The sequence below is a fragment of the Lycorma delicatula genome, chromosome 4 (genome assembly GCF_047948215.1).
Source record: "Lycorma delicatula isolate Av1 chromosome 4, ASM4794821v1, whole genome shotgun sequence".
Taxonomy (NCBI): Eukaryota; Metazoa; Arthropoda; class Insecta; order Hemiptera; family Fulgoridae; genus Lycorma; species Lycorma delicatula.
In genome coordinates, this window is record NC_134458.1 from 191,720,152 (window position 1) to 191,745,262 (window position 25,111).

General features: G+C 35.3%; 1 protein-coding gene across 7 annotated transcripts in view; it reads left to right on the top strand.

Annotated features, from left to right (window-relative positions):
- corn (microtubule-binding protein cornetto) overlaps nucleotides 1–25,111 on the top strand; it is a 342,761-nt gene that overhangs the window by 29,693 nt on the left and 287,957 nt on the right. For all 7 annotated transcript variants that reach the window (XR_012756233.1, XR_012756232.1, XR_012756231.1 and 4 more), the window contains exon 2: nucleotides 16,789–16,830. The gene's annotated coding sequence lies outside the window, so the exon portion shown is untranslated. The remainder of the gene's footprint in view (nucleotides 1–16,788; nucleotides 16,831–25,111) is intronic.

The window sequence follows — 25,111 nt, forward strand, 5'->3', positions numbered from 1 at the left end:
GCTTAGAGTATCTTTTACCACAGCTTCCATTTTATAGACTTTTAAGAAGTCCACTGGCGTGTAAAAATGCAACTATATTTTCTAAATTTCCATTATCCAGATCAGCACCAATATTATTTGTAAGACGGAACCTCTTTCTGAGGTCCTCATATATGGTACACTCTTCTATTAGATGCTTGATTGTCAGTGTTTTATTACAAACACCGCACATTGGTCTCACTTCGCCGGTTAACATATATAAATTTGTTAATCGCGTGTGACCGATTCTAAGTCTGGTCACCGCTACTTGTTCTCGGCGAGTCAACTCGCTTTTCCATTTATAAGGAGAAGTTTTTACTGAGTTTAATTTTGTATTTAAACTTGTTTTTTACAATGTTTGTTAGACGGTTTTTAACATCTGCCACTCTTACAGGAAATGTATCCAAATCATCGCAGACTGTTGCCTTTCTGGCAGCTTCGTCTGCGATTTCATTACCTGTAATACCAGCATGCCCCGGAGTCCATACAAATACGCATCGCAGTCCTCGTTGTTTTAGTACGTATAAAATGGACAGGATGTTTGCAATTAGGACATCCTTAATGTTCTTGTTCCGAATTGCGACGAGTGCACTTAATGAATCGGAACATATTAGCACTCTCTCTTCGCAATAGTGTTCAGTGTAGCGAAGAGCTTGTTGAATTGCAGTGAGTTCTGCCGTGTAGACACTGGCCACATCTGGCAGTCTCCAAAAGTGGGCTTCTTCATTTATATATATCGAGCATCCAACACCATGTTCGGCCATTTTTATTTTTCATTCCATTATATCTTCATAAATATTAGTTTTATCAAAATTTATGTTATATACTAAAATATTAAGCCTTTTATTTTGAACAAAATGACATTTTATTTTTTTAAATTGGTTAACAAATAGCCGAGTTACGACAGAAAATTGATGTAATTTTCTGCCTGTTTTCATGTCATCCATTTATGTTTATTCGATAAAATATTTATTGTTTTTATTTATTGTTAATTGTAGTATCAAATTAAGTTATAATTTTCTCACAATAATATACCTAATAATTAAAAAAATAAAACAACTGCCTGTGATAATCTTACGTTAGTTGTTGTAGAACATTAGGTGTAATTAAACAGTTAACAGTTTGTAAAAATTATAAGAGATGTTCAAAGTGTCCACCATTAGAAATTACACAAGTCTCCATTATTTTACTGAAAGATTGTCTTGACCGTTCAAAAATTCCGAGAGTATTCCTAATTTCTTGAAAGCCATTTTGAATCCTTTGTTGAAAATCCTCAATGTTAAGTCGAATAAACAATAATATGTTTCCAGTGGCCCCACAGGTAGAAGTCAAGAGGGTGTAAGTCAGGTGATCGGGCAGGCCAGGGTACTGACACTCCACGGCATATCCGTTTTTCATGGAAAGTTTCATGCAGGAAATCTGATACCGACTGACTGAAACATACTGGAGGTCCATCGTGTTGAATCCACATATTTCCTCTTAATTGAACAGGTAGGTCTTCCAAAAAATGTGGAAGATTTTCGGTTAAGTGAGCAAGATAATTTTCTCCATTAAACGATTTGGTAGAATTTCATCACCCAACATATATACGAGATGCGACAATAAAGTAATGAGACTGATGTGAAAAAAAATGTTGCTTACGGTTTTAGTAATGATGTTTAGTGTTATCTCCTTCAAAGTAATTCCCCTCTGATTGCACACACTTATTCCAGCGCTTCTGCCATTGACGGTAACATTTCTGGAAATCATCTTCTGTAATATCTTCCAAGACCCTCGTCACAGCTTTTTGGACATCTTGTGTTGTTTGAAAATGATGTCCCTTGACCGCCATTTTGACTCTTGGAAATAGAAAAAAGTCGCACGAAGCGATATCTGGTGACTAAGGTGGCTGTGGTAGTACTGAAATTTGTTTTTAGGTTAAAAATGACTGTACTGACAGAGCAGTATGGGATGGCGCATTATCGTGATGCAGAATCCAATTATCAGCGATGTTGGCACGGGCACGAAGAACTCGTTTACGAAGTCTTTCTAAAATTTCTTTGTAGAAATATCGGTTAACTGTTTGTCCAGGAGGTACCCGCTCTTTATGAACAATTCCCTTTGAATCGAAGAAGCACACAAGCGTGCATTTCACTTTTGACTTTGACATGCGAGCTTTTTTTGGTCTGGGTGATCCCTTTGAGCACCATTGCGAACTTTGGCGTTTTATCTATGGATCGTATTGAAAAAACCAACTTTCATCACCGGTGATAACACGTCTTAACAAATCTGAATTGATTTCCGTTTGCTTTAACAGATCGGCTGCCATATTTTTCCGTCTTTCTCGCTGTTGTTGTGTGAGATTTTTGGGGACCATTTTTGCACAAATCCTTCTCGTACCAAGATCTTCAGTTAATATTAGACAAACGGTTTCTCGATCGATGTTGAGTTCTTCTGCGATCATTTTCACGGATAATCATCGATCAGATCGTACGATTTCACGCACCCTGGTCAAGTTGAGATCTGTCCGTGAGGTCGATGGTCGTCCACTGCGGTCTTCATCTTCGACATTCGTTCTGCCTTCACTAAAAATTTTATGCCACCAAAAAACTTAACATAACCTCATCTCCAGAAGCTTTCTGAAGCTTACCGTAAGTTGTCGCGTTTTCACCCGATTTAACGCAAAAAGAAATGGCATACCGTTGCGCAATATTTTGCGGTTTCATTTCTTTGACGAGAGACACAAACACATGTTCACTTATTACAGCACAACTCACGACTGAGTAGTTGCATCAATCTGCCGCTTGGACTAGAAGTAGCTTATAGACCGAGGTCAAAGATGGTGTGCCTACGCAAGCTGCAGGATTGCCACATCTTGCAAAGAAAAATCAGTCTCATTACTTTATTGTCGCACCTCGTATATCATTACGAATACCTGCCCATATGTTCAGGGAAATCTTTGTTGTTGGCTACTTTGGAAGGTACCGTGAGGATTTTCGTCGCTCCAGATTGATAGTTTTGAACACCATTTCTGTTGAAGGAACCTTCATTTTTACATTGTCAAGTAAGATGATCAATACTAATGGTCGGTGTTTAGAATTATTCACAAGTGAAAAATTAATATCAATTGTTTTATTATTATTTAATAATAAACTTTATTACTTAATTTGATACATACTAGAAGTAAAAACAAATAAAAACAATTAATATTTCATCGAATTGAACGTAAAGTGGAGGACATGAAAACAGACACAAAATTACAACATCGATTTTCTCTAATAAATCGACAATTTGTTAAACGATTTAAAAAAAATAAAATGTCATTTTGTTCAAAATAAAAGACTTAATATGTTAGCAAATAAAAAATTTCGATAAAAGTAATATTTATACAGGTATAACGAATTCCATAATAAACACGGCCGCCATTTTGTAATTCGCGAAGGTATTTAAGTGCTAAGTGTAAACCTTTATTACCAAGTTGCTTAACAAATATTAATCCGGACTTGAGATATAATTTTTTTTATAAAAATAACAAAATAGTAAACAGGGATAGAACAAAGGAAAAATGGCAACTTTCCTTTAAGGATTTTCTTTGTTTAGTTTTACTAGTAGAATCTGAAATAGTATAGCCAGCCCACTACTTTAGAAACATTCTGTATATTGTACAGGTGATTACAAACGATTCATTGGATTTTAATCTACGAAGTTAAAGTCGTTAAGTTAAAGAAAAAACAAACCTATATTTATTACTTCATAAATATTTTTAGTCCTAAATTAATAATAATTAAAATGTAAATTGTGAAAAAATTAAAATTAATAATTATAGAACTGAGACTAAAAACAGAACTATTAATATAATTATTTACGTAAAAGAAAAATATGTTTTAAAAATTAAATGGCATTTAGCATTTTAAACGTGTGGTATTTAAAGTTTAAAATTCTATTTAAATGGAAAAGATTTTTACTATTAAATAAAACTATATATATAGGATGATTCAAAGAAACGGGAAATTTAAAAAATTAAATAACGTTAATGAAAAATTTTTTTTAGAAAATGAATTTTATTTCATGTAATTGTACAAATGTTGCCATTTTAGGATACATACATTTTAGTTTATTTTTTAAAGATGACATCTTCCAGGTGACCTTCTCTTCTACGTAAACACTCACGAAGTCTCTTCGTTAAATTGTTCACGGTTCGACGTAACATCTCAACTGGAATTTCCGCATCGCTTCTCGAATCTTTGTCTTCAGTTCTTCCGTTGTAGCAGGTCTTCTGTGGAACACTTTGCTTTTAAGGTGATCCCACAAAAAGTAATCGCAAGCTGAGAGATCAGGCGATCTGGGAGGCCATATAATGTCACCGTTTCGTGAAATGACACATTGTCCAAACAGTCGGCGTACATCTACCATCGATATTCGTGCAGTATGTGACGTTGCTCCGTCTTTTTCAAACCGGGCTGTGTTAAGAATCGGTGGAAATCTGTTTTGTTGTTCCACAACAAAGGTTTCAGGCACGGCTACGTAACGAGCCGACGTCACTGTAATCGCAAGACCGTTGTCATCCTCAAAAAATAAGGGCTTATAACACCGTAAGATGACATAGCATACCATACGGTCGCTTTCTGGCTGTGCAACGGACGCTGGTGTAGCTGCGTAGGATTTTCTTGCGCATAGTTCCTGAAATTTTGCTTGTTAACAAATCCATTGAGGTGGAAATGCGCTTCGTCTGACATCCACAGTTCGTGATCAAACTCTTGGTTATCGTTTATCTTCTGAAGCATTACATTACAGAATTTTAATTGCTCGCACAACTGCATCGTTCGGTTTCAGTTCCAGGACGATCTGCAACTTGTACGGATGGAATTGCAAGACCTACGCTAACATTCTTCGAACGCTTCAACTATGCGATTATAAAGATGCTGAGAAACGACGGATTGACCTATGTGGAGTTCGTGAACATTCTTTGTTCGCTCACGGCCTGGAGGTTTCTTTTTCATTGCCGAACCAGTTTCCTCAAAATTTGATATCCATGTTTTAATTGCATGTGTTGATGGAACACGGTCTTGCCGTCCCAGATTAAAATGACGGAGAAATTCTCTACGCGCTCCCCCCACACTGTCATTGTTTTTGTAAAACGCTTTGATAGCAAATGCACGTTGCGCACCACTCCAAGGATCCATTGCAAGTAAATGGCAGCTTAGGTTAGAGAGGCTGAACCCACCGGGTTGGTCTAGTGGTTAACGCGTCTTCCCAAATTAGCTGATTTTGAAGTCGGAAGTAAAAAAAAAAAAAAAAAGAAAAGTAAAGCCAGATATTTTTACATGGGATTTGAATACTAGATCGTAGATACCGGTGTTCTTTGGTGGTTGGGTTTCAATTAACCACACATCTCAGGAATGGTCGAACTGAGAATGTACAAGACTATACACTTCATTTACACTCATACATATCATCCTCTGAAGAATTATCTAAACGGTAGTTACCGGAGGCTAAAGAGTAAAAAGAAGAAGAAAGGTTAGAGAGGCTGGCACCACTTATCAAGTGGTACCAATCGCCCACGGCTACCAACACAACTTTCAAAATTTCCCGTTTCTTTGAATCATCTTGTATAATACGCTTCATTTATCAAAATTTAAACTTATATTTGATTGATTTTGTAAACTTTGCAACTTTTTTGCTTGTTATTGGAAAAAACCACTGTGGTTTTGGAAAAAAATATCTAATTTTTCATCAATATTTTCTTTATTTTTAAACTTATAAAATCCATTAATTTCACCAGTAAAAAAGTAACACAATTTTACATAAAAATAAAGCTCATGATCGCTCTTCTATGAGAAAAAATTTAAAAATTATGAAAAAATTATTAACTTACCCATTATACTATACCCCATAACGCTATTTTTTAGCATATTTTAAAATACGATAACGACTTTTTTTTTTCTTTTCCTTTTTAGCTTCCAGGAATTACCGTTCAGATAATACTTCAGAGGATGAATGAGGATGAAATGTATGAGTGTAAATGAAGTGTAGTTTCCTGCAGTCTCAGTTCGACCATTCTTTAGATGAGCCGTTAATTTAAACCCAACCACCAAAGAACATCGGTATCCACGATCTAGCATTCAAATCCGTGTAAAGTAACTGCCTTTACTAGGACTTGAACGCTGGAACTTTCAACTTCTAAATCAGCTGATTTGTGAAGAAGCGTTCACCACTATACCAATTTGGCTGGTGCCCTTTTTGTTTTGCTCGTAGAAAAACATACCTGGAAGGTTTTTACTTCCTTGTATGAAATAAATGAAGTATACTGATCGCGAAAAATTATCAAGTAAAATGTCCATTTTGACCATCCCTGAATCCATTTTGATTAGTTTCGGCGTGAAGTATGTACGTATGTATCTCGTATAACTCAAAAACTGTTAGCTGTAGAATGTTGAAATTTTGGATTTAGGACTGTTGTAACATCTAGTTTTGCACCTCCCCTTTTGATTGCCGTTGTCTTGAGGGAATGTTTCCAAAAAAAGCACAGAATCAACTTTTTTTTTTGAATTTTTGACTTTTCCTAACTTAAGTAATTAGGCGGAATAAAGAGAACTGGTAGAAAACCTTGGGTTTCAGACGATATATTGCAGCTGATGGATGAACGTAGAAAATGTAAGAATGCTAGTGATGAAGAAAGTAAATGGAACTACCGACAATTAAGAAATGCTATAAACAGGAAGTGCAAACTGGCGAAAGAAGAGTGGATTAAAGAAAAGTGTTCAGAAGTGGAAAGAGAAATGAACATTGGTAAAATAGACGGAGCATACAGGAAAGTTAAGGAAAATTTTGTGGTACATAAATTAAAATTAATAATGTGTTAAACAAAGATGGTACACCAATATATAATACGAAAGGTAAAGTCGATAGATGGGTGGAATATATTGAAGAGTTATACGGAGGAAATGAATTAGAAAATGGTGTTATAAAGGAAGTTGAGGAGGATGAAATGGGAGAAACAATACTGAGATCTGAATTTAAGAGAGCATTAAAAGATTTAAATGGCAGAAAGGCTCCTGGAATAGACGGAATACCTGTAGAATTACTGCGCAGTGCAGGTGAGGAAGCGATTGATAGATTATACAAACTGGTGTGTAATATTTATGAAAAAGGAGAATATCCGTCAGACTTCAAAAAAAGTGATATAGTCATGATACCAAAGAAAGCAGGAGCAGATAAATGTGAAGAATACACAACAATTAGTTTAACTAGTCGTGCATCAAAAATCTTAACTAGAATTCTATACAGAAGAATTGAGAGGAGAGTGGAAGAAGTGTTAGGAGAAGACCAATTTGGTTTCAGGAAAAGTATAGGGAAAAGGGAAGCAATTTTAGGCCTCAGTTTAATAGTAGAAGGAAGATTAAAGATAAACAAACCAACATACTTGGCGTTTATAGACCTAGAAAAGGCATTCGATAACGTAGACTGGAATAAAATGTTTAGCATTTAATAAAAATTAGGGTTCAAATACAGTGATAAAAGAACAATTGCTAAGATGTACAGGAACCAAACAGCAACAGTAACAATTGAAGAACATAAGGAAGAAGCCGTAATAAGAATGGGAGTCCGACAAGGATGTTCCCTATCATCGTTACTTTTTAATCTTTACATGGAACTAGCAATTAATGATGTTAAAAAACAATTTAGATTCGGAGTAACAGTACAAGGTGAAAAGATAAAGATGCTACGATTTGTTGATGATATAGTAATTCTAGCCGAGAGTAAAAAGGATTTAGAAGAAACAATGAACGGTATAGATGAAGTCCTACGCAAGAACTATCGCATGAAAATAAACAAGAACAAAACAAAAGTAATGAAATGTAGTAGAAATAACAAAGATGGACCACTGAATGTGAAAATAGGAGCACAAAAGATTATGGAGGTAGAAGAATTTTGTTATTTGGGAAGTAGAATTACTAAAGATGGACGAAGCAGGAGCGATATAAAATGCCGAACAGCACAAGCTAAACGAGCCTTCAGTAAGAAACATAATTTGTTTACATCAAAAATTAATTTAAATGTCAGGGAAAGATTTTTGAAAGTATATGTTTGGAGTGTCGCTTTATATGGAAGTGAAACTTGGACGATCGGAGTATCTGACAAGAATAGATTTGAACCTTTTGAAATGCGGTGCTATAGAAGAATGTTAAAAATAGACGGGTGAATAAAGTGAAAAATGAAGAGGTGTTGGGGCAAATCGATGAAGAAAGAGCATTTGCAAAAATATAGTTAAAAGAAGAGACAGACTTATAGGCCACATATTAAGTCATCCTGGATTAGTCGCTTTAATATTGGAAGGACAGGTAGAAGGAAAAAATTGTGTAGGCAGGCCATGTTTGGAGTATGTAAAACAAATTGTTATGGATGTAGGATGTAGAGGGTATACTGAAATGAAACGACTAGCACTAGATAGGGAATCTTGGAAAGCTGCATCAAACCAGTCAAATGACTGAAGAAAAAAAAAATTAATAAGTATAAAAGGAAGTCATATGGTACCCCACATCAGATATTTTAAGTTTTATCGATATAAATAATTAAGATAGAAACAAATATTTATTTAATACACACAACCAAAATAAATTCCTAGTAAAAAATAGTAACAATTATCAAAACAGCTGATTTTTAAATCGACGAAGATTCGTTTTTATTATGTTTTTAATTCGATTCATTAATTCGATTAATTCTGTCGTGTGAATTACTGGCAATATGTTTGTTATTTTCACTCGTTTCTGCAATCATTACAGCACACGTGCGTCGGACACGAAAGCAACCGGTTTCTGAATCATTCAATCTGTAATACCATATGTGGAATCTGTGCCGTCGTGTTACTTATATAAGTACTGTTGCAACTTATCTTAGGATGAGGACATTGTAACTGTATACTCTCATTTGTTTTCCACCTAATATTTTAAACTGATGTGTGCGCGCACGTGTAAAGTGGACCGTATTATACCATTTTGCATTCTCTTACTAAGACCACACAACTGTGTTCTTATCAAGCGTATTTGGGAAATATCGCTTATCGATTTTTTTTTCTTCTGTAAACTGAATACCGTACGTGCTGTTTAAGTAATTGATAAGTTAAGTGGGATAATCGCGGTTCATGCCGGTTAATAACAATGGCATTTACTTGAAGCTAAATATAATTGAAACACAATTGGAAAAGTTTTTTTCACAGAAACTTTTATTAACTTATCCAATATAACATAATCGTTTATCTATTACAAGTAGTAAATAATAACAATAAAACAATAAAAACAATTTAAAAATTAAAATTACTTCTACTATAAATTAAAAAAAAGAATTTTAAATAATAAATAAATCAAACAAAAAATAAGAAAGATTCTTATGCGGTATTTAATTACTAAATAAAATAATGAGTGAACAATCAAATTTGAGAGAGGATTAATTTTGAAATGTATTTTTCATGTTGTACAAATAGCAGACATTTAAAGATTAAAGTCCTCACTAGGTCTTAGATCGATTTATCCTTGAACAAAAATATTTAAATGCAGTTATTTAATATTTAAAGAGCTCTTTTATGTAAGATAATTACTATTAAACAATTCCCCGACTGCGTTTAAATATTTTTATTGAAGGAAAAAATTTTATATAATAATTAGCTGACCTGCCAATGCTTCGCTATTACTAGATTTCAGTATATACAGGTGTCCCATATAAAACGCAACCCAACCTTATATTGGTAGGTATTGAAATAATAAAAAGGCATGTGTAAATGTAAATGTAATATTTATTATTATCATCCATTTAGAGTAAATGTTGGAAGTGGCCGCCATCTTCTTGAATACAAGCTTCAATTCTTTTTACAGCGTTTCTTGCAACTTTTTTCAAAGTTTGTGGTTGGATATTTAATACAACTTGTTCAATATTGACTTTCAATCGTTCAAGTGTTCGTGGTTTGTTGCTGTAGGCTTTTTCTTTGAGGTAACCTCGTAGAAAAACATGTGCCGCAGTCAAATCTGGAGATCTTAGTGGCCACAAGTCTCGACCGATAACACGATTACCAAAGAAATCCTCGACGAAATCAGAACACTCGAACCTGCGTAGTGCGATGTCGCACAGTCATGTTGTAGCCGGCAGTGTCTGTCTTCCTCTTCCGAGAGTGCGATGAACTGAAATAAAATATCCTGATATCGTTCTGCATTAATGGTATACTCGAAAAAAATAGGACCGATTATTTTCTTCCGCGATATCGGGCACCACACGCCTGACTTCTGCGGGTGTAATTGTTTTTCATGATAAACGTGGGGATTTTCTGCCCTCCAAATTCTCCTGTTTACGTAGCCGTCCAAATGAAACCACGCTTCATCTGTGAAAAATAACGAATCCATAACATTAATTCCCTCACGCAGAAATCGACGGAACTGTTGACAATATTGTAGCGGTTTTTCTTTGTCGGACTCAACAAGAAGTCGATGAACCGTTTGAATGCGATAAGGTCGTAATTGTAATCGTTCGGTCGCCCGATGAACAGTCGAATTTGAAAAATTAATTTCAGCAGACAAACGTCTGATCGATTTATTTGGCGAGGCAAGTAATTGGTCTTTGATTGTATTCAACACTGACGCAGATCTTTTGTGTTCCTTGTTATTAACAGAACCGATCTCTCTAAATTTTGCGACTAATCTTAATACTGATGTTTTGTTAGGAGCCGGTTTATCTGGGTACTTATGGCGAGACAAATCTTGCACTGCAACCGCTGATTTCGTACTGAAGTACGACTCGACAATGAAAACACGTTCATCTAGCGAAAACACCATCTTGTCTCTATCAATACACTGAACGTTATGATTGCATTGTTGTTACTATCGGTAGTGTTCTACTGCGTCGCCGCGATGTTCAGATGTTGGACGAGTCCATTTCAGTAACGAGTAGGGGAGTAAGCTTGACTTTTGAAATTTCATGGATGAGTGATTGATGGGTTGCGTTTTATATGGGACACCCTGTATTTATAGGTTAACTGAATACAAATGAAATATTGATAAAACATTTACAAAATGAACTTTACGGAATTCACAAAATTTAACCTTTCACTTTATACCTTTTTAGCAAAAATATATTTTTTTTTCACGTAACTAATATATATCCTGAATATGAGCGTGATGAATGGTCTAAACAGTGAAGTGTAAACGCACATAAGAAATAATTTTTTTTTTTTTTTTTTTAAAACAAAAAGAACAAACAAAACGGGGGTATCGATAGTAGGATACGCGGATGATATCGCAATATTAGTAGAAGACAGAGATATTAATGAACTGGAGAACAAGGCAAACCAAGCGCTTAGAACAATAGATGAATGGATGGAAGATAACAAATTAGAAATAGCTCCTAATAAATCCTGTTGCCTGGTCCTCTCGGGTAGAAGACCATTAAGAAGTGTGAATCTAAATATCAGAGGACAGAGAATCGATGAAGTAAAAGAAACAAAATACTTGGGGGTACTTCTGGACAAAAGTTTAAGGTTCAGCAAGCATATTGATATGATTTGTGGGAGAGTTACTCCTGCTGTAAAGGGATTAAGAGGATTATTTCAAAACCACGGCACACCTAAAATGGTTATTCGAAGATTGATAACCGCGGCTATCACTTCGACGGTACTGTATGCGGCTCCCATATGGGGGGCGGCGATGAACATACAGCGAAATAAAAAGAAGTTGAGAAGTGTCCATAGACTGGCATTGCTGCGTGTAGCTGCTAGTTACTGTACGGTATCGTATTACGCGCTGTGCGTACTGACCGGGGTCCTACCCATAGACCTTCAGATAAAAGCCAGAACCCTCAGACACAGCGGTATGTCGAAAGAAGAGATGGAAGGGAATATAGAACAAGAATGGCAAGAAGAGCGGACAGGGTCCAGAGTGGGAGAATGGACCAGACGCCTAATCCCTAATATTAAAACCTGGAATAACAATAGACTCGGAGATGTCAATTTTTACATGACACAATTACTGACGGGGCACGGCTCTTTCGGTCAGTATCTGTATAGGATCGGGAAGAGAGCCACCCCGCAGTGCATCTATTGTCCAGAGAACGACGATGCCGAACATACGTTGTTCATATGTCCAAGATGGGCTGTTAACAGAGGTCAAATAGTAATTAATGGTCTTACACCAGAAAATCTCATAAACCGGTCGGTGTACAACAATGAGAACCGGGAATGGTTCCGCAGGTTCGCCGTGGAGGTCCTGCGGGCCAAAGAGGATGAAGACAGAAGAATGGGAGTATAAGCAGTAGGGTAGGGCGGACAGTCACTCCATGGAGTGCCTGTACGCCTTGGTGTGCGGGTACCTGAGAAGGGGGTGAACTCCAGGGGAGTTTGAGTTTAGGTTATAATAAAAGACCAAGTCGCGGTCGGCGGGGTCGTCCCTGCGGGAGCCTAAGGCTCTTTGTGGGGTCGGCGCTGTCGATTAGAGGCCAAAAGACCGAGTCCCGGTTCCCTGCTGAGGCGCTGGGGGACGGCATAGCCGGACTTTGGCTCTAAAGCGGGGGATTAGAGGCAGGCAATGTAAAACAAAAGATCCGAGACCAGGGAGGCCAACCTAACGTGCCGGACGTATAGCCGGCGGGTGGGGGACGCCTCCTTTGAGAGTAAAGGGACACTCTCCCCGACTGAGTATACTTAATTGGATATTCGGTCGGAGAGAGTAGAGAGAAAAAAAAAATTGGTCAAGAACCTCAAATTTTTTATTTGAAGCTACCGTTTTCACATAATCTTATTTATCACCATCAAAGCTTGTTCTCAAATTTATTCTGAGATACCGTCCTGAAATTATTTTTTATCTTTTAATGCGATTAATTTAATAGTGGTGTTTTAATATTTTTAGTTACATCATTTATTTTATTTTCTACTTTTTAGTCTTCATAAGGTTATACTTTACAGCTTCGCTAGCGCACAGGTTTCAACGTGTTTAGCAAAATATCGGATCGGTATATTTTACGGTAGGCGAGTGCAATCAAAACAGGGTTTTGGTTTGCTTGGCATTTCTCCTGCCACTACCCCATTCGGTCACCGTAAACCATGAGACCGAATGTCTGTGCTACAAACGGCATCTGAGCCTCGAAACAGTTTAGCCACCAGTGTATTAAATAGCTCTTAGAGGTTAACTAACAGCGTGAGCGGACTAAGCCTTCTCCGCAGGAGGGAGATGGGCGCCGCGTAAGAGATCATGCTTTCGCAGACAATAAACACATGGTTAAACGATTTAATTTCCGGATAACCAAGATCCGGTCGATCAAGAGTGAACCCGATGGATTAAACTGTTCTCGGATGACGTACTGATACATACGCCGTTTGAATCATGAAAATCGGACAAGCGGTTGCCGAGATATTACGGTGGCCCCCTATCGCTCCCCTTCACAATTTCTGAACGGCGCCTCTGGGGTACTTGAAAATATTTATATCCGAGGGTACTACTGAAAGCGGATAGGGTTATCGTTGAGGGGGCACGAAAAAACTTTTCAGAGCTCTAGGACATACCATTTTCAAGATATTTGCGATTTTCCACCGAAAATTTCGATCCGGTTAAAAACGACTAAATTTTACCAAACCTTCGATAGATATATAATAATATAACAAGTATACACCTGACCACCACGAGACGTGTACTAACAAATCGGGATTTTCTGCTAGTGATCGGTACATTCCGGTGATAAGCTAAGCAGGACGCCCAAACAAACGTGTATATATATAATTACGTGATAAGACTTAGAAAAGAAATTTGATAGCATAGACTAGAATAAATTGTTCAGCAATTCAAAAAATTTAGGGTTCAAGTAAAGAGACAAAAGAACGATTGCTAACATTTACAGGAACCAAACAGCACGAGTTATAATTGAAGAACATTAGAATGAAGCCGTAATAAGAAAGGGAGTAAGACAAGGTTGTTCCCTATCCCCGTTACTTTTTAATACTTACATAGAACTAGCAGTTAATGATGTTAAAGAACAATTTAGATTCGGAGTAACAGTACAAGGTGAAAAGATAAATATGCTACGATTTGCTGATGATGTAGTAATTCTAGCCGAGAGTAAAAAGGATTTAGAAGGAACAACGAACGGCATTGATATAATCCTACGCAATAACTACCTCATGAAAATAAACAAAACGAAAGTAATAAAATGTAGTAGAAATACTGAAAAATATAAAAATAGAAAGATAAAAGATTACGGAGGTAGAAGAATTCCTTTATTTTGGAAATAGAATTAGTAAAAGGTGACGCAGCAGGAACGATATAAAATGCCAACAGTACAGGCAAATCACAAATATAATTTGCGTACATCAAAAATTAATTAAAAACATTTTTGTAAGTATATGTTTGGTGCGTAGCTTTATATGGAAGTGAAACTTGGACGATCGGAGTACCTGACAAGAAAAGATTAGAAGCTTTTGAAATGCGGTGCTATAGGAGAATGTTAAAAATCAGACGGGTGGATAAAGTGTCAAATGATGAGTTATTGCGGCAAATCGATGAAGAAAGAAGCATTTGGAAAAATATAGTTAAAATAAGAAACAAGATTTATAGGCCACATATTAAGACATCCTGGAATAGTCGCTTTAACATTGGAGGAACAGGTAGAAGGAAAAAATTACGCCGGCAGGCAACGTTTGGAGTATGTAAAACAAATTGTTAGGGATGTAGGATGTAGGGGATATACTAATATGAAACATCTGGCAGTAGAAATTTAGGAGAGCTGCATCAAACTAGTCAATTGAATGAAAACAAAAAACAAATATCAAATATTTTTACATACGAGGTAATCAATTTTGGATGCGTAATAATCCCATTTCGAGACGCCGCCCGTTAGGGTTACCCGCCTGGACGGCCTAACTGCAAAGGCGTATCGTAGGGACGCCCTGCAGCTAGCAGTAATAATAATACTAATACTATTTTCTACTTCAAATAAAAATTAAATGACTTGATTAAATTAAAGAGAAAGTGGACATTTAAATTACCGATAGTCTAAGTACACGTATTTAAAATTTAAAATTATGTTCCATAACCTTAACCTGCTTTATACTGTTACCGTTACTAATATACGTGTGGAGGTTTGTTGCTACTGTTTAATGTGGTTTTATCAGCTCATTTGATAGTTAAATGAATTAAATTAAAATCTGTAATAAAGATACTATGTGGTAGGTTTTTTTTTTATAAAATAATATATCTGTTATGTGTTATAGTCATGATACCAAAGAAAGCAGGGGCAGATAAATGTGAAGAATACAGAATAATTAGTTTAACTTATCATGCATCAAAAATCTTAACTAGAATTCTATACAGAAGAATTGGGAGGAGAGTGGAAGAAGTGTTAGGAGAAGACCAATTTGGTTTCAGGAAACGTATAGGGACAAGGGAAACAATTTTAGGCCTCACATTAATAGTGGAAGGAAGATTAAAGAAAAACAAACCGATATACTTGCCATTTATAGATCTAGAAAAGGCATTCGATAACGTAGACTGGAATAAAAAGGTTCAGCAATTTAAAAAAATTAGGGTTCAAATACAGAGATAGAAGAACAATTGCTAACATTTACAGGAACCAAACAGCAACAGTAATAATCGAAGAACATAAGAAAGAAGCCGTAATAAGAAAGGGAGTCCGACAAGGATGTTCCCTATCTCCGTTACTTTTTAATCTTTATATGGAACTAGCAGTTAATGATGTTAAAGAACAACTTAGATTCGGAGTAACAGTACAAGCTATAAAGATAAAGATGCTACGATTTGCTGATGATATAGTAATTCTAGCCGAGAGTAAAAAGGATTTAGAAGAAACAATGAACGGCATAGACGAAGTCCTACGCTAGAACTATCGCATGAAAATAAACAAGAACAAAACAAAAGTAATGAAATCTAGTAGAAATAACAAAGATGGACCACTGAATGTGAAAATAGGAGGAGAAAAGATTACGGTGGTAGAAGAATTTTGTTATTTGGGAAGTAAAATTACTAAAGATGGACGAAGCAGGAGCGATATAAAATTCCGAATAGCACAAGCGAAACGAGCCTTCAGTAAGAAATATAATTTGTTTACATCAAAAATGAATTTAAATGTCAGGAAAAGAGTTTTGAAAGTATATGTTTAGAGTGTCGCTTTATATGGAATGAAACTTGGACGATTGGAGTATCTTAGAAGAAAATATTAAAAGCTTTTGAAATGCGGTGCTATAGAAGAATGTTAAAAATCAGATGGGTGGATAAAGTGACAAATGAAGAGGTATTTCGACAAATAGATGAAGAAAAAGAAGCATTTGGAAAAATATAGTTAAAAGAAGAGACAGACTTATAGGCCACATACTAAGGCATCCTGGAATAGTCGCTTTAATATTGGAAGGACAGGTAGAAGGGAAAAATTGTGTAGGCAGGCCACGTTTGGAATATGTAAAACAAATTGTTAGGGATGTAGGATGTAGAGGGTATACTGAAATGAAACGAAACGACTAGCACTAGATAGGGAATCATGGAGACCTGCATCAAACCAGTCAAATGACTGAAGACAAAAAAAAAAACTTATATGATTTCACCTTTTAGGGTTTTGTAAAAAAATAATGAAAGAAAAAAGATTGACCGGTAAGCGGAATCCAAGGAACCGCGGGCGAAGCTGCGACGGTTAGGTAGTCCTTTTATATGTATTAATATACTTATAGAAATGTAAACAATGTATGCTTTTTATCGTTATCTATTTTTGTGATTCTCTGTTTTATTAATTATTATCAAAATATTTTTGTTTCAGAAAAGGAATCTCCTTATTCGTTTCATTTTCCTTGTTTTACCGGTAAGTAAATCCTACAAACAATTCTATGTACATATTAATTGTATGTAACATTTTTCTGTTTATCGAGGTTCTTCTGATCTTGTTTTACCTTTTATCCGGAACTGTTCCTTCCGACCAAAATTACGAAAATTTAATTTTTATTCCTCCACCTGATGGCCGACTGAACTGGGCAAGTTTTTGACTTTTCCACCAGAATATGTGTTATTTACCCTATGGAAGGTTTAAAGGAGTCGATCGAATATATTGCTGTATTTCGGAAATAATTTTTTATTATCCAAAGAAACGTTTTGGCAAGAAAATAATTACAGATTTTTAGTTTATCAAATTTTCATAATAGTTCCCCGTTGGAAATTTGCCGGTCGGCTTCAATCATCGCTAGGAAGCAATTTTTTTACACGACTGCCCGAAAAAAGAGTGATATGTATTTAGGGTTTATATATATGTAAGTATATATGTTAAACCGTAGTAGCTGAACGGCTGAACCAATTTAGATTATAACCCTACGTTGATATCGTTACGTCACCGGGAGTATCATAGGCTATGTATATATATATATATATATATATATATATATATATATATATATATATACAGGATGACCCATATAAAACGCAACCCAATCTTCTATTGGTAGGTATTGAAATAATAAAAAGGTATGTGTAAATGTAAGTGTAATTTTTAGAGTAAATGTTGGAAGTGGCCGCTTCTTGAATACAAGCTTCAATTCTTTTTACAGCGTTTCTTGCAACTTTTTTCAAAGTTTGTGGCTGGATATTTAATACAGCTTCTTCAATATTCACTTTCAAGTGTTCGTGGTTTGTTGCTGTAGTCTTTTTCTATGAGGTAACCCCGTAGAAAAAAATCCGCCGCAATCAAATCTGGAGATCTTGGTGGTCACGAACCTCGACCGATAACACCATTACTAAAGGATTCCTCAACGAAATCAGAAGTTGAACCTGCGTAGTGCGATGTCGCACCGTCATTTTGTAGCCGGCAGTGTCTGTCTTCCTCTTCCAAAAGTGCGATGAACTGAAATAAAATATCCTGATATCGTTCTGCATTAATGGTATACTCGAAAAAAATAGGACCGATTATTTTCTTCCACGATATCGCGCACCACACGCCCGACCTCTGCGGGTGTAATTGTTTTTCATGATAAACGTGGGGATTTTCAGCGCTCCAAATTCTACTGTTTTGGTTGTTTACGTAGCCGTCCAAATGATACCGTGCTTCATCTGTGAAAAATAACGAATCCATAACATTAATTCCCTCACGCAGAAATCGACGCGACCGTTGACAATATTGTAACCGTTTTTTTTTTGTCGGGCTCAAGAAGTCGATGAACCGTTTGAATACGATAAGGTCGTAATTGTAATCGTTTGGTCGCCCGATGAACAGTCGATTTAGACAAATTAATTTCAGCAGACAAACGTCTGATCGATTTCTTTGGCGAGGCGAGTAATCGGTCTTTCATTTCAACGACTGTATCTGTATTCAACACTGTCGCAGATCTTTTGTGTTCCTTGTTATTAACAGAATCAATCTCTCTAAATTTTGCAACTAACCTTAATACTGATGTTTTGTTAGGAGCCGGTTTATCTGGGTACTTATAGCGAAGCAAATCTTGCACTTCAACCACTGATTTCGTACTGAAGTACGACTCGACAATGAAAACACGTTCATCTTGTGAAAACACCATCTTGTCTCTAGCAATACACTGAACGTTATGATCGCATTGTTGTTACTATCGGTGGTGTTCTACTGCGTCGCCGCGATGTTCAGATGTTGGACGAGTCCATTTCAGTAACGAGTAGGGGAGTAAACTTGACTTTTGAAATTTCATGGATGAGTGATTAATGGGTTCCGTTTTACGAGGGACAATCTGTATATAAGTCTGCTATACTGTTAGACGGGAAATAATAACAATCTTTGCAAAACCGTATTTACACCCAAAAAATGTTAATAGAATTAAATAAATTAATAGTATTTGTAATGTAATAAAAAGTAACTTGGTCTGGCCGGGCGTACCACGGTGTGCGCGCGCCCTTTTTAGTTAGAATCATTGAATTAAATACACGAAAAATATCATCCTACCCTAGTTAACGGCATTGGTAATTATGTCTGACTGTGCACATACCCCTTAGCTTATCACCGGAATTTATTGATTACTAGCGGAAATTCCCGATTCGTTAGTATCAATTTCTAATTTAACTTTATATCAATACTCATCATTAAAAAAAAAAAAAAAACATTTTTACATTAGAGGATATCAATTTTGGACACCTAATAATCTTATTCTGAGATATTGCCCGCCAGGGTAACACGCCTTCGCAGGTAATCTTATTTAAATATATATAAAAATGAATGTTTGTTTGTTTTTCCCGCATCCATTTTTTATACCATTCATTCGACTACGATCAAACTTTGGTTGATTTGTTGTGCGCACGCCCACGAAGGTTTCTGAATTAGTTTGGATCCCCTAGGTGGCGCTAGGGTTGAGATATTTCAAAAAATTGTATTTATTGTCCGTTTGGTTCATATTCAGAATATATGTATTGGTTAATGTGAAAAGCAAAAAAAAATTCAGAAACTACCCGCTAGGTGGCCCTGGTGTCTAGTTATTTACGAAACCAACAGACAAATATACAAACAGACTTTCTTCTTCTATATATATATATATATAATGTATATATAAAAGTAATGTTCGTATGTGTGTCCACTATGGAATAAAAAACTACTGGACCGATTTACGTACGGGTTTTTTCAATATGTTCCGCGTTGTCCGGAGAAGGTTTAAAGTTATTGATATTCTCAATCTGACCAGTAGAAAGAAATTTAGGGGTATTTTGAACCGACTCCTGTTTTAGAAAGTAGTGCTGTTGTTTTGACAATTGGATTTATTTACATTTTTATTATAAAGGGAAAGGTTAAATTTTATGAATTCCGTAATGTTGAATTTTTTATTATTTTATCTAACTTTCAATTGTGTTCATTTAATCTGTATATATACTCAAATCTTCTTTATTTTGTCTTCAGTCATTTTACTGGTTTCTTGCAGGTCTCCAAGATTCCCTATCTAGTGCTAGTCGTTTCGTTTCATTTCAGTATACCCTCTACATCCTACATCCCTAACAATTTGTTTTACATATTCCAAACGTGGCCTGACTACACAATTTTTTCCTTCTACCTGTCCTTCCAATATTAAAGCGACTATTCCAGGATGCCTTAGTATGTGGCCTCTCTTCTTTTAAGTATATTTTTTCCAAATGCTTCTTTCTTCATCTATTTGCCGCAATACCTCTTCATTTGTCAGTTAATCCACCCGTCAGATTTTTAATATTATCCTGTAGCAACGCATTTCAAAAGCTTCTAATCTCCTCTTATCAGGTACTCCGATCGTCCAATTTTCACTTCCATATAAAGCTACGTACCAAACATATACTTTCAAAAATGTTTAAATTAATTTCAGATGTAAGCGAATTATATTTCTGATTCTCCTGTGGTATTCGGCATTTTAGATCGCTCCTGCTTCGTTCATCATTAGTAATTCTATTTCCAAAATACAAAAATTCTTCTACCTCTGTAATCGTTTCTCTTCATATTTTTATATTTTACATTATTTCTACTACATTTCATTACTTTCGTTTTGTTCTTGTTTATTTTCTTGCGTAGGACTTCATCCATCCTGTTCATTGTTCCTTTTAAATCTTCTATTCTCGGCTAGAATTATTATATCATCAGCAAATCGTAGCATCTTTATCTTTTCACCTTGTACTGTTACTTCGAATCTAAATTGTTTTTTAACATCATTAACTGCTAGTTCCATGTAAAGATTAAAAAGTAACGATGATAGGGAACATCCTTGTCGGACTCCCTTTCTTATTACGGCTTCTTTCCTATGTTCTTCAATTATTACTGTTGCTGTTTGGTTCCTGTAAATGTTAGGAATTGTTTTTCTATCTCTGTACTGGAACCCAAATTTTTTCAAACTGCTGAACATTTTATTCCATTCTACGTTATCAAATACCTTCTCCAGGTCTATAAATGGGAAGTATATCGGTTTGTTTTTCTTTAATCTTCATTCCACTATTAATCTGACGCCTAAAATTGCTTCATTTGTCCCTATAATTTTTCTGAAACCAAATCGGTCTACTCCTAACCCTTCTTCCCCGCTCCACTCATTTCTTCTGTATAAAATTCTAATTAAGATTTTTGATGCACGACTAGTTAAGCTTATTGTTCTGTATTCTTCACATTTATGTGCTCCTGCTTTCTTTGGTATCATGACAATAACACTCTTTTTGAAGTCTGACGGAAATTCCCCTTTTTCGTAAATATTACACACCAGTTTGTATAATCTATCAATCGCTTCCTCACCTCCACTGCGCAGTAATTGTACAAGTATTTTGTCTATTCCAGGAGCCTTTCTGCCATTCAAATCTTTAATGCTCTCTTAAAATCTGAATTCTTAAATCTAGCAATAGCGAACCGTTACCGGGTCTATTAGTATTTAAATAAATTGATAAATATTTTAAATTAATTTGTGTTTGTAAGCTGTGCATCAGAAAAAACTGTTGTATTTTTTTTTTTGTAGGATAACGTTTATATCTCGTTTTTATATTCATAAAATTCAAAAAAATGTGGTGTAATTAACGGGTCACGTATTCGTGATAAATAAGAGTAAAAATTAATTTTTTATGTTTTAAAATATATTGTAATCCACTATTTGAAGTAATGTGGTAATATTTCTAGTAAAATAACAGATCTATTATAAAGTAAATGTATACATCCTTTTATTTTTACTAAAATATTTCTTTTTTTATCCAGAAAATAATACCAGTTTGTTTTTTTTTTTACTGGTAACTGTTTTGTTTTTTTAGACTCTCATTGTTAGATTCGTTTTGTTTTTTTTTCTTTGTCGTTGAAATATTTAGTAAATGGAAATTAAAACAAATAAAAAAAAGAAAAGAATGTAAGACAGGATGTTCTCCTTATTTAGCTTTATTAAACGGCTGTTTGTTCTTTCTAATATGTCCTTTGTTATATTTCATTGTCCTGATGTGTAAATAATATTATCAAAATCTTCATCGTTTTAGTATATGTGGAGATTATATGTTAATTATAATATTGGACAATACACAACTTCCCGTATAACAGCATAAAAGTTTCCGTGGCTAAGTGGTAGCTTCTCGGCCTTTCATCTAAAGGTCCTTGGTTCGAATCCCGGATAGGGCATGGCATTTATTTTCATAAGCTACAAAATTACATCTCTATATTTTAAGAGAGCATAAACTACAACCTTATGTTATACAGGGTGTCCCATATAAAACGCAACCCAACCTTATATTGGTAGGTGTTGAAATAATAAAAAGGCATGTGTAAATGTAAATGTAATTTTTATTATTACCATCCATTACCTTACATTTAGAATAAATGTTGGAAGTGGCCGCCATCTTCTTGAATACAAGCTTCAATTCTTTTTACAGCGTTTATTGCAACTTTTTTCAAAGTTTGTGGCTGGATATTTAATACAGCTTGTTCAATATTGACTTTCAATCGTTCAAGTGTTCGTGGTTTGTTGCTGTAGGCTTTATCTTTGAGGTGGTAACCCAGTAGAAAAAAATCCGCCGCAGTCAAATCTGAAGATCTTGGTGGCCACAAGCCTCGACCGATAACACGATTACCGAAGAATTCCTCGACGGAATCAGAAGTTGAACCTGCGTAGTGCGATGTCGCACCGTCATGTTGTAGCCAGCAGTGTCTGTCTTCCTCTTCCAAGAGTGCGATGAACTGAAATAAAATATCATGGTACCGTTCTGCATTAATGGTGTACTCGAAAAAAATAGGACCGATTATTTTCTTCCGCGATATCGCGCACCACACGCCCGACTTCTGCGGGTGTAATTGTTTTTCGAGATAAACGTGGGGATTTTCAGCGCTCCAAATTCCAGTGTTTTGGCTGTTTACGTAGCCATCCAAATGAAACCGCGCTTCATCTGTAAATAATAACGAATTTTTAACGTTAATTCCCTCCCGCAAAAATCGACGGAACCGTTGACAATATTGTAGCCGTTTTTCTTTGTCGGGCTCAAGAAGTCGATGAACCGTTTGAATGCGATAAGGTCGTAATTGTAATCGTTTGGTCGCCCGATGAACATAGTTGATTTAGACAAATTAATTTCTGCAGACAAACGTCTGATCGATTTATTTGGCGAGGCGAGTAATCGGTCTTTGATTTCAGCGACTGTATCTGTATTCAACACTGACGCAGATCTTTTGTGTTCCTTGTTATTAACAGAACCGGTCTCTCTAAATTTTGCGACTAACCTTAATACTAATGTTTTCTTAGGAGCAGGTTTATCCGGGTACTTATGGCGAAACAAGTGTGCAACCAATTATATCGTACTGAACAATGAAAACACGTTCATCTAGCGAAAACACCATCTTGTCTCTAGCAATACACTGAACGTTATGATTGCATTGTTGTTACTATCGGTAAGTTTTCTAATGCTTCGCCGCGATGTTCAGATGTTGGAAGAGTCCATTTCAGTAACGAGTAAGGGAGTAACCTTGACTTTTGAAATTTCATGGATGACTGATTGATGGGTTTCGTTTTATATGGGACACTCTGTATCATCAAATCAAAATCAAAAGAAAAAAAATTGCTTTAGTACAAGGCGTTCCCATTATTCTTTCTACTTTGTGTAATGAAAATTGTTTACTGTAAAAATCTATTCGAATAATCTTCATTTTTCGGTGTTTAGACCTGAAATTAAGTAAAGATTTCTTTTTAATGTTTTGCAATGGCGGCTTGTACCGATAATTAATGGGGGGGCTGCTCCAGTAAATTTTTTTCTGGGCCTTTTCAAGGACATGGTTAAAGTTTTCTGTAAAATAAGGGAATCAAATAGAATAGCTGTAAGCAGGATAATAATCTAATTCTACACTTTATCGCATTCAAGAATATGGTACTCGTGTTACGGAATAAATAATAAAAAAATCAATACAGATAATATTTTTTAGCATTATTAGATAATAACTTAATAAAATTTCCGCATAAAAACACTATCGTCCAACGGTACTTAATTTAAATTCCTATGTTCACAGAAATTAGGTTTTACTAATTATTTTCTTTTTCGCCGTTCCAGCGTGTTTTGGACAGAATTGCCAATCAAAGACTTTCTTTTCCACCGTCTTCTGATCACTACTAAAAAAACAACTAAACCGCTTTCATATTCCTTACACCGATTATAATAGAAAAGAAAACGAACAAGGAAAGTTCTGTAGAAGCGCGGAATAAAAAAACTATTTTCCAATAGCACGCCAAGGCCGGAACTGCGGGAGCAGTGCTCGACAGTGCTCTCCCTCGCGTGTAGCTTTCTACGTGCGCATGCTTACAACAGCCAAATACCACGTCACTGGAACTGTGAAGTCCACAGTATCTTTTTATAAATATTGTTGGGTAAAGTTAACAAAAAACACAGCTAGTATTTGCCAAAAGAAATTGGACTTTAATGAGAAAGAAACAAGTGAAGTTATGTTAAAAATCATAACCTTAAAACTAAAAAGAAGAGAATATCAACTGAAATCAGCGTCTGAACAATGATAGTTAAATGAAAAAATACATGAATATATGCTTTAAATACAGATTTTGACAATATACATTTTTGACAAAGCCTGAAAAACAAGAGAAAATGAAACACCTTAATTTTTATTATAAATTTAGAAAAATATAACATCAATAAACATAGTATGTGTGAAAAACTATTGCATTGCTGATAAAATGCAGTAATATTGAAAATTAGGAATGAACAGAAGTCATTAATTAGAAAAATAAATTACAGTAAATCTTAATTGGCACTGGCCTTTCCTGATTTATGACCAACAAACTTAGCATTAAATAATATAAAAATGAAATTCTAGTTTAACGTAGAAAAAGGCCACAATAATATTATAGTACAAAAAGAGTTAATTACAATAATCCAATTTTAATTAATAAACATATAAATAGAGTTCCTTAGCTAATTAAGCTTTCTTGAAAAATATAAATTACAAAGTCCTAAAACATAATTGCACATCAGGAACAAATTGTTTTAGGTTAATTTTAGAGCAGTAATGAACACAGTTCATGAATAGAAATGGATTAATCTCGGCGATTAACAAGATACAAGATTAAATTGTACAGTTAATTATCATAACTACAGAATTGAAATTAATAAAGCACGTGAAATAGGTTGCAGCTGAACAAAGACTCAACCTTATGTAAGTAACCTGTATTGAC